Source organism: Zingiber officinale, chromosome 5A (assembly GCF_018446385.1).
Source record: "Zingiber officinale cultivar Zhangliang chromosome 5A, Zo_v1.1, whole genome shotgun sequence".
Lineage (NCBI taxonomy): Eukaryota > Viridiplantae > Streptophyta > Magnoliopsida > Zingiberales > Zingiberaceae > Zingiber > Zingiber officinale.
The window spans coordinates 123,433,840-123,443,642 of NC_055994.1; the positions used below are offsets into that span (position 1 = coordinate 123,433,840).

General features: G+C 40.5%; 1 pseudogene; it reads left to right on the plus strand.

Annotated features, from left to right (window-relative positions):
* The first annotated feature begins 468 nt into the window (after window positions 1-468).
* Window positions 469-7,231, plus strand: LOC121979961 (annotated as a pseudogene).
* The last annotated feature ends 2,572 nt before the right edge of the window (window positions 7,232-9,803 follow it).

Consider the following 9,803-nt stretch of genomic DNA (forward strand, 5'->3'; position numbering starts at 1 on the left):
AAAATCGTTTTGGTCCATTTAAGGCCCCAATATCCAACAATTACTATCTGGAGGAAGCAAACTGAGTTGTCGTTGAGGCTAGTATTCGACACTATCTTCGTAAAACGATATTGCTCCACTACGATGCTCACGGATAGCAGCAATTCGTTCCCAAGATACAACGACGACGTCTCGAAATAGTAGCAATTCAAATTTCGAGACCGACAAACCTTCATGTAGGCTTTTTGGACTCTTCTTATGCAAGAGATGGGCGAATGGTTTGAATGCAAATGATTTTCGAATGAATGATTTCCAAGAAGGATAGGAATCTATTTATATTGGGTGAAGACGTAAGTAACCCTTGGTTTGGACTGATCTGGATCATTCATTTTGAAAGAGTATAATCCTTTAAAGGTCCTTTGATCTCAGCCAGATGACTTTTAATCTCAATCATCAGATTTGAAGAGATATAACTCTTCAGATTCTGATATGATCTCGTCCCTTGATCTGAAGAGTTATAACTCTTCAGCTCAGCTTGATCTCAGCAGTCAAATTACAACATTTAATCTGACGCTTCAGATCAAGCCTTCCTTGAGATCTGTCATCATTTTTGATCCGATGGTCACCGTCTGTTCGCCCAATCCAATCATTGTTCTCTACACAGTCACGTGCCACATAGGCACTGCCTCGTCACCCTGCATGTCACGTCACCACCACGTGGAGCATAAATTAAAGCTCCTTGTGACAATGCGAAGTGCAAAGTGCGCCAACAAAGTGCCCATTGCGCGGATGGCGGGAGGCGGGCTCACAGATCATAAGAAGCAAAAAGATTATGCTCCCATTGTTAAAAGAACGGACTAAGAGGGTCAGCTACCTAGCTAACTATCCTAATTAAATGTTGTTACTGTATAGATAACTCTTATTGTGAAAAGAGCTATTACTCTATAATTGATGGGTAGAGCCAAAGAGTGTGAACTATACAAGTTCACAATACCATTTGATTAAATGAAAGAAGAAGCTCCGGTGTATAGAGAGGACCTCGCCGTTTAAGAAATAACCATAGAAACGAAGGGTAGAGAGCACCTGTGCTTTTGTATTAACAACATTAACACAGCAACATATATATAAGGAAACACTGGCTCTTGTCGGTTAACGATGTGCACTACAAGAAAAACCCTCATAGACATCGGTGGAACAATAGCAGTTTTAAGCAAAAACCGATGTCTTTGAGTATTTTACACCGGTTTTTCCAAAAATTGGTGTCTATAAGCGCAGATTTTCGCTCATAGACATAGGTTTTTTAAGCCGATGTCTATGCGCGCCTTTTTTTCGTTAATAGACACTGATTTTAACAGCGGTTTTTAAAACTCGATGTCTATGATAAAATAAAATAATTTATTTTTCCCACCCATACTTAGCCAAAATTTGCAACACTTCACTCTTCCCTCCAAACCTAAACCTATATCGCGCCGTCCTCCTCGCTGCAAGCTGTCCAACCATCTCTCTCAGTTTCATCTTCCTCTTCCCCTTCTTAGATTGATGCCTCTTCCTCTCCCGATCAGGATTGACTCACGACGTATCTCCTCCACCTCCTCCCTTTGGATAAGAAGAGGAACCTTTCTTCGCATTTCGAGAAAGGAGAGGTGACGAGTTGGTCTTGTTTTCTAGGGTTTCAGAGTAGTAGCGGCGGAGGGAGGCAAGATGAAGACGACTAGGGGGAAAGGTGATACTAAGTTCCACCGATCCAATGAAGACGATCAAATCGTGCCTTTTATTTCTAAATTCTAAGTTTGCAGGAACCTCACCGCTGCCCTCTTTCCTCTCTCCCTCCTTCCCTGCCGGCCTACCCCACAACCTCCTCTCCGCCTCCGACGATGGCACCGTGTGCATCTTCAACACTGATCCTTTCTTTCACCTAAAGATCATTCCCGTCTACCGAAATGGCGTAATGAATCTCTCTGTCCACCCATCTGGCTGCGCTACGATCACGGTCGGCAGGGAATCTTTCCTCGCGTTGATCAATCTGGTGAGAGGCCGAAAGAGCTTCTCGTGCCGGCTCGACCGTGCAGCCTCGATCGTGAGATATGGTTGCGGATACGGGGGAAGGTTCTTCATGGTGTCAGAGGAAAGGATTACAGTGCATGATTCAGAGAACGCGAAGATGATCCGTAAATTGAACGGGCAAAAGAGGGTACTTTGAATCGCTCCTGCCGAGATACCCTTATTGTTTCTTTAATGGCGCCCTTTTGCTACTATTTAGTTAGATATACTAATGATCAAGATTTTCACCTCTTTTTAGGATATTTGTCGGGGAATCTTTTCCATGTCCTTTGCTAGAGTAATATTTAGGCATATCTCCTTTGAAATTTATCGAACAAGAGCAAGTGTTAGTACATCAGATATCAATCTTCTCTTTTCAGTTTCCCTACTGATAGTTCAGAATTATTGCAATTTGGTTCAATTTCCCTATTAGCTATTTTTGAACACACCAGTGAATTTTCACTTGAACAGGAAGTGGGCTTGTTTAAAATATGTGCTTGTACTTCGATGTTGTTAACCAAATTTTGCAGCTTGCTGATTGCAAGACAGTACTAGCGATTTGAAATTTTGATGGATTACTAAGTTGCAAGACGAATCTTAGAAGGCTTGTTGAACTTCTGGTTGATGTATTATTGCTCTGGTGAATGTTCTCTAGATTAGCATATTATGTGGTCTTCGATAATAGGATGCTAATAAGTATAACACCCATATAAAAGTTGATTCATTAGTTCTTGCACTGCAATATATTTTCTAGTACGCATAGTTCTTCAATTTGAGGAAACTGGTGTAATGTCTTTTACATGTTAAGATTAAGTTTTGATATGTTCCATATTAGTATAGCCCATGAGTTTTTTCTTATGCCACATGATATCAGAATGGAGTGTTGTTTACTAGTGGAGAGGACCGCTGTCTCAGTGCTCTGGGGATATGAGAAGTGGGGAAATCGCATATAGCTTTGAAAATGCACATTCAACTCGGGTGAAAGGACTTGTTGTTTTGAAAAATAGAAGCAAGTCCGAGACTTCTGATGAATCAAATCTGATTGCTTCTGCATCCTCGGATGGTATGATACGCGTGTGGGATGCTAGGATGATTGCTAAAGATAAACCAAATCATTTGGCTGAGGCTGATACAAAATCTAGACTAACTTGTCTTGCTGGTTCATTTAAGAAATGTGAGTTATAGAAGCTTTCTGCTTTATATATATATATATATATATATATATATATGCTTTTGTTATCTTCTTGTCATTAAAGATTACTGTTGTGACATCATTATTCAATCCTTTCTGAAATATTTGTGCAAGGTTACTAAACCTATAGGTTCATTGCTAATGATCTGGTTGTTCAAAGATTCAGTAAGTCCCTATATATGTTAAGGGAAATTTCATTTTACCATCGAGGTTTGATTGCTTTTTAAAAATGCTTGCTATAATTCTAGGATTTTCAAAATAGCCTAGGATATGAAAAGTCTTGTTATTTTACTCTTTCACCAATGAAACTGTTAAATAACAACAAAATGGTGACTTGGTAGTTTGTGGTTGAAGTGTAAAATGATCAGAGACTCAAGAATTTTCAAACTCTAAGGGCCTTTTGATCATCTTAAATTTCTGCAAGGCATTTTGAAAAAGTAGGTAAAAATTTTAGGGATTAACATGAAGATGCTGAATATTTACTTGTATTATATATCACAGTGCTCTTTGTAATAGTCTGCAGTGTGTAGAAAAACTAATTGTTCATACAAGAAATGTTTGAGATATTTCTAGGCCATCAACAAAATTAAAGATCACCTTTCCTATCATACTAAAAATGTATTTTAAAAACTGCTAAAAATCACATGTCATAAAAAGAGGGAAAAAGATCACATGTCATATTTTCTAGGCCATCAACAAAATTAAAGATCTTGTCGTAAGCATAGAGGGAAAAAGTCTTGAAGAGAAGAAATCCTTGCTGGCTAAATGTGCAGCTACTACACTTTCTTCAAAGTTAATTGGTGGTGAGAAGGAGTTTTTTGCAAACATGGTTGTGGAGGCTATCCTTGCAATTGGCAATGATGATAGGCTTAATTTGATTGGGATAAAAAAGGTTAAGCTTGTATTTCTAACATTCTTAACCTGTTCAGTTGATTTGGATTTCATATTACAGTTTTTATACTTAATGGTAGATTGGTAGTACTTGTATACTGCCCCTGTGTTATGTGACGCTAACTATATAGATTGACCATTTTTCAAGTGAAGAAATATTTTCACAAATTTGACTGACTTTGATATTGCCCAACGCTAGCAACGGTGGCGGCGGTGGAGGCAGCAGCAGACGAGGAAGGAGAACATGTCACGCCCCGGAGGAGTCTCTGTCCGAAGAAATTTCGGCAGCATCTCCCTTGTACGGCGGACAATCTGAAACTTTCTACAATCACCATATACCTCAGCCACATGCGGATGGAATAATAACAATAATAAATAGACAACAACACAGATAACCACGCAATTTATAAAAATTTCAGCCTCTGACTGACACAACCACGCAGTTTAATAATAATCAAACTGAACAGTAGTACGATGACTCGAAAATAACCTTACTCAACTACACTCATAAAGCTCAAAACCGATATCCTACTCCACTACACTCGTAAAACTCAAATCCGACGATAAAACCAACTTACCTCTTCTGCCATCTAGGTAGGCATGTAGTAAAAGCAAATCCAAATAAAAGTCATCCACAAGTAAAACAATCCATACAAGATCCAAAGTATCCAAAACATAACAAGTTCAAAACATAGTCTAGTAAAGAAGAAAAAAAAAACAAAAGATCAATAAGCCCTCGTGGTCTACAGGGGACTAGCAACTGGAACTCTCTCCTGACAACATCAACCTGAAAATAATAACGGAGGCGGGGGTGAGTCCAACGCTTAGCGGGTAACAACTGATATATATAGTAAGGAAGTAACATATAGCACTAATCATGCGTACAGTCTCCTGACGTAATAAAGGTAAATGCAATCTGAAATGAACAGGAGAATACTGTACTAACTAGGACCTGGTACAAGGATAAACAGTCTGAGAGGTATAGAAATCCTGTATGCATGTCAAGCATGGGCATCCAACCAATATGCAGCAATTAAATGCAGCAAACACAATAACAAGAAATAAATGCATCAATGTGTATGATGCCAATGCAGTCATGGTCATCCCTAACGCTAGTCAGCTATCTCACAACTAATGGTGGGACCGAGTGGGTAGGGTTGTGACAACCGTGCACTCTGCATCACTATTCCTGATGAGTGACCGAGTGGACGGGATGCTGTCGGAGTACACACATACTCCTACCCCAAATCATAAATGGGGGAGCGCAATGCTCTCATCTCCCGGTACACGATGATGGGGAGGTGTCTCGACGTGCTACCACGCTGTAATCACACTACCCATGAGCAGACCAACGGAGCACCGAACGAGCAAACTAACGTGCTACCACGCTGCGTCACGCTACCCATGAGCGTCAACAACGGAGCACCGAACAGTGATGAAACTGGCGATGTGCTCGACAATAATGGAGCAATCTATCACACAGCATGCAATCATGCGAATGGTGCATGACACTAAGCATGGTAATATACTGAACCAATCTATATACATATATGATGTGCACCATAGTCAATAAATCATATCAAGGGTACACAGATCAGATAAGGTATCACACCTAGGTCCTGAACATGAAGTATGGTTATATCACTACCCCTAATCATGTATAATCAGGTAAGCAATAACATGAGATGCAAAACAAACAATCAACCAAGCATGTAACAGGTAGCGAGTAGTGACTAACCGAAACAAAATAATAAACATAATTATAGCTATTTATTAAATTCACTACTATGCATATCAAAGACATAAAGTCAAAAGTACTCGCCTCCGATAAGAAATGTCCAAACTGGTAGTCAAGATATGTGTCTCGCGTCAAAATCCTGTATCAAACATATAGATATATTTTATTTAGCTACAATTCTCATAAATAGCTAAATAAAACCTCTAACCCTAAAATAGGGTAAAACGCTAATCCCACCAGTAGACAAATTCCAAACCTAATCCATATATATATAACCAACTTAAACTTAACTAAGTTTATGTATTATTCATTTCTTATCTTTTTCATAGCTCCAATTAGGTTTATGCTGTAACAAAAGAAATTACTTTCTCTACACCTTATCTCAATTCACAGCCACTGCTTATCCACAGCTAGGGATCGTAGCTGCTGGGAATCCTCAGAGGAACACCATTACTCCTGTTGGAAACTTCCGCACTGCCCTGATAAAAGAGGATCAATGAAGCAACCATGAAGTTTATTTACTACCACAATCCAGCAGCAACATTATCTATCAAAAACTTTCCAAATGCCAACAATTCGGACTAAATCAACCTCCTGTAATAAATCGTACGGTTTCACCAAATTTTATTTGTAAATAAAATAGCTAAACCCAAAATCCATATTTACCAGAAACCATAACTATTCCAAATTTCCATTTTATGTGTAACTACAGCAAGGATAAATTCCTCCTATAAACCAACACAATTAATCATCAATTAAATCTGATTTATCCCTTTATTAAATCTGTTTCTCAGTAAATCTAGCACCTCAAATTAACACAACCATTTCCTCCAATCCACACTTATATTTAGAAATTATTTTCCACCACCAAACATAACACCATCATCAAATAACAAACCAACTCCATTGTACAATCGAAATCACTTCTAAAACTTACCTAATTTGCCCTCCTCTGTTGATTCACAGCCGGAGAAGTTGCTGCCAGAATGATGCCCGGAGCTAGGTGGAGCCGCTAACCTCCAAATCCAACACTATAATTCCCAAATCCTATTGTATAGGTCAAATATCCATCATATAGTTTACAAGTCCAGTACATATCATGAAGTCAAATCCTGTAAATCCAATACCTTGCAAGCTTCACCCCCAATCCAGATTCACATCTGCCCGAAGGAGACCCCAAGTGCAGCCGGAGCAACCGAACACCCTTGGAAACCCCAGATCAGGAACTAGGGCTCGGCTGGAATGCTGCCAAATCGCAGCAGAGGGGCGACCGTCTACCGGCACTAGGGCAGAGTGATTGTGGTGTCGGCACCGTCGGTGGTGTGGAGGAGGCAGCAGTGCGAGAGGCAAATCACAGAAAAATGCTCGAGATGAGGCGAGGAAGGGGATGAACTTCGGCCGACAACTGGCGACAGTGGAAACTAGGGCTAGGGCAGAGGAAAAATCAGCGCAGTTTTACTCTCCAGGTGAGGGAACCGGAGATGGGCGACGCCGGCAAGCTTGACCTCCTCTCGTTGCCACGATCTCGACTTAAGTAGGGAGAGGCAGAGAAGACCTTGAGCACACCGCAGGGAAGATGGCTAGGACGCGCAGTGGCCGGCACTAGGGCTGTGGAGTTGGCGTCGCTGGTGTCGTGAAGGAACGACATAGTGAAGAATCGGGGAAGAAATAGGAGAAGAAATGGAAACCGTCGGGTGAGGGGTTCGGCGAGGGAAAGAAAAATAAGAAAAAGGAAAGAGGAAAAGAAATAAAACTTTTCCTCGTTCAGTGGGGTAGCCTAAACAGGATTTCCCGGGCCCCATTTTTATCCCCATAAACTCGTCCATACGAGCTCCGAAAAATTTCCAAAATTTTCGGAAAATTTCCATATTATTATTCTCCATTTTTTCGGTATTTTACATTCTCCCCCACTTATAAAAATATGGTCCCCAAATTTCGTTATCTACCATCAGCAAATACTAACAACAGATAAACAGTATAAATGCTGAACGGAACCATAACTTATATACCTCAAGTGGGAAGATGGGGGTATCGAGCTCGGATAGTATCCTCGAGCTCCCAAGTAGCCTCCTCGTCCGAATGATGCTGCCATTCGACTTTAACCAGCCGGATAGTCTTGTTTCGCAACTGACGCTCTTTCCGGTCCAGAATTCGTATCGAAATCTCCTCATAAGTGACGTCAGGCTGAACTGGAACTAAGATATCTGTCAGCACATGCGTCGGGTCGGGTACGTATCTCCTCAGCATAGATACGTGGAATATATAGTGCACGCTTGCCAAGGACGGTGGTAGTGCCAGCAGGTAAGCTACTGCTCTAATCCTCTCCAGTAGGTAAAACCAAAATCGGAGTAGACACAAATCTCCGCTTCAGCTCTTAAAAGCTGGTCTCGCAATCCTCGGACCACGTGAACTTCACGCCTTTCCTAGTCAGGCGTGTCAGTGACATAGCTATGCTGGTGAAACCCTCGACGAAAGGTCTGTAATATCCTGCCAGTCTCAAGGACTACGGATCTCCTACACTGATTTCGGCTGCTCCCAACGATAACAACCTCTATCTCCTGTGAAACCACGGTATACTCCTATTGGTGACCGTGTGTCCCAAATATCTCACATAAGACAATCCAAATACGCACTACTGATCTTCACATATATAGATGTTCTCGTCGAAATATCTCTAGAACTATGCAAAGATGTATACGTGATTCACCCCAGATCCGAAATAGACCAGATCCGAAATAGACCGCAACATCATCAACAAAGACAATGGAAACCGATCCAAACATCCTAGAAATACCAGAAATCATCGAGTCCCTGAAAACATCTAAAACTTCGCAAGCTCTAATGGTAAAATCAAGAACTCACAATGTCCGTACTAAAGACATTCCTAACCATAAGATTTCTGACGATAAATCTGAAATCCAATCACCAATAATATAAATCACCAAAGAATAAATCCACCAATGTGAGAGCAACGCTCCATCACAGAACATACCACATATGTGGGAGCAACGCTCTACTACAAGAAATCCTCAATATATGGGAGCAACGCTCCACCACAACCAAATCCGTAATATGTATCTACAATATATATACATAGGGGCAATACTCCGCTACAAGCAATCCACAATAGGTGGGAGCAACGCTCCACCACAAACATCCCACAAGTGACCAAGACACCTGACTATCCAACTAGAGACTGCACGAGATCACTCTACCCCATATTATTGTGGGCAGCCAAGGCTATAACAACCTAGTAAGAATACCAAATCCCTTGTCAACTCTCTCCACGTCATAGTGGGTCAGTCACTAGTAGAAGAAGTAGTTGACAAGGTGTACAACCAAAGACATAATGATAAACACTCAACATAGGTAGAATCATCATAAGACTACCAATAATGCACCTGACTCACATGCAACACAACTAGGGTATGATCAACATGATCCTCTAATTAGTACACACCCAACACACTCATATCACAGGTATAAATCAGTGTGATACTTCCAACAAATTATAATAGACACGAGTGTACACATAGAACAACATAATCCACAAGATACCTCGAATATTACACCGAACACATCTGCACATTTCACAACTCAGATTAAATTGATAAGATACCTCCAATAAAACACTCAAACACATGTGCACATTTCACAACATAGATTTAATCGACGAAATACCTCCAATAAACAGTCAGACATGTATGCCTAACCACTCGGGTATAATCTATTAGAAACCCACAACAATCATAACTGGACAAGTATACACCCACTACGTGCAATTTAAACTGTCTATCAAGAACTCCTACAACACATAATAATCATATGTACACACCTCATAGATATGTGAAAATCAACATACTTAATCCAATCAACCTGACATTCCCTATTTTACCTTCTATGTTATCCAAATCCGACACAATACTCAACCATTTTCATCCAGCCTTGACATTGATGAAAAAT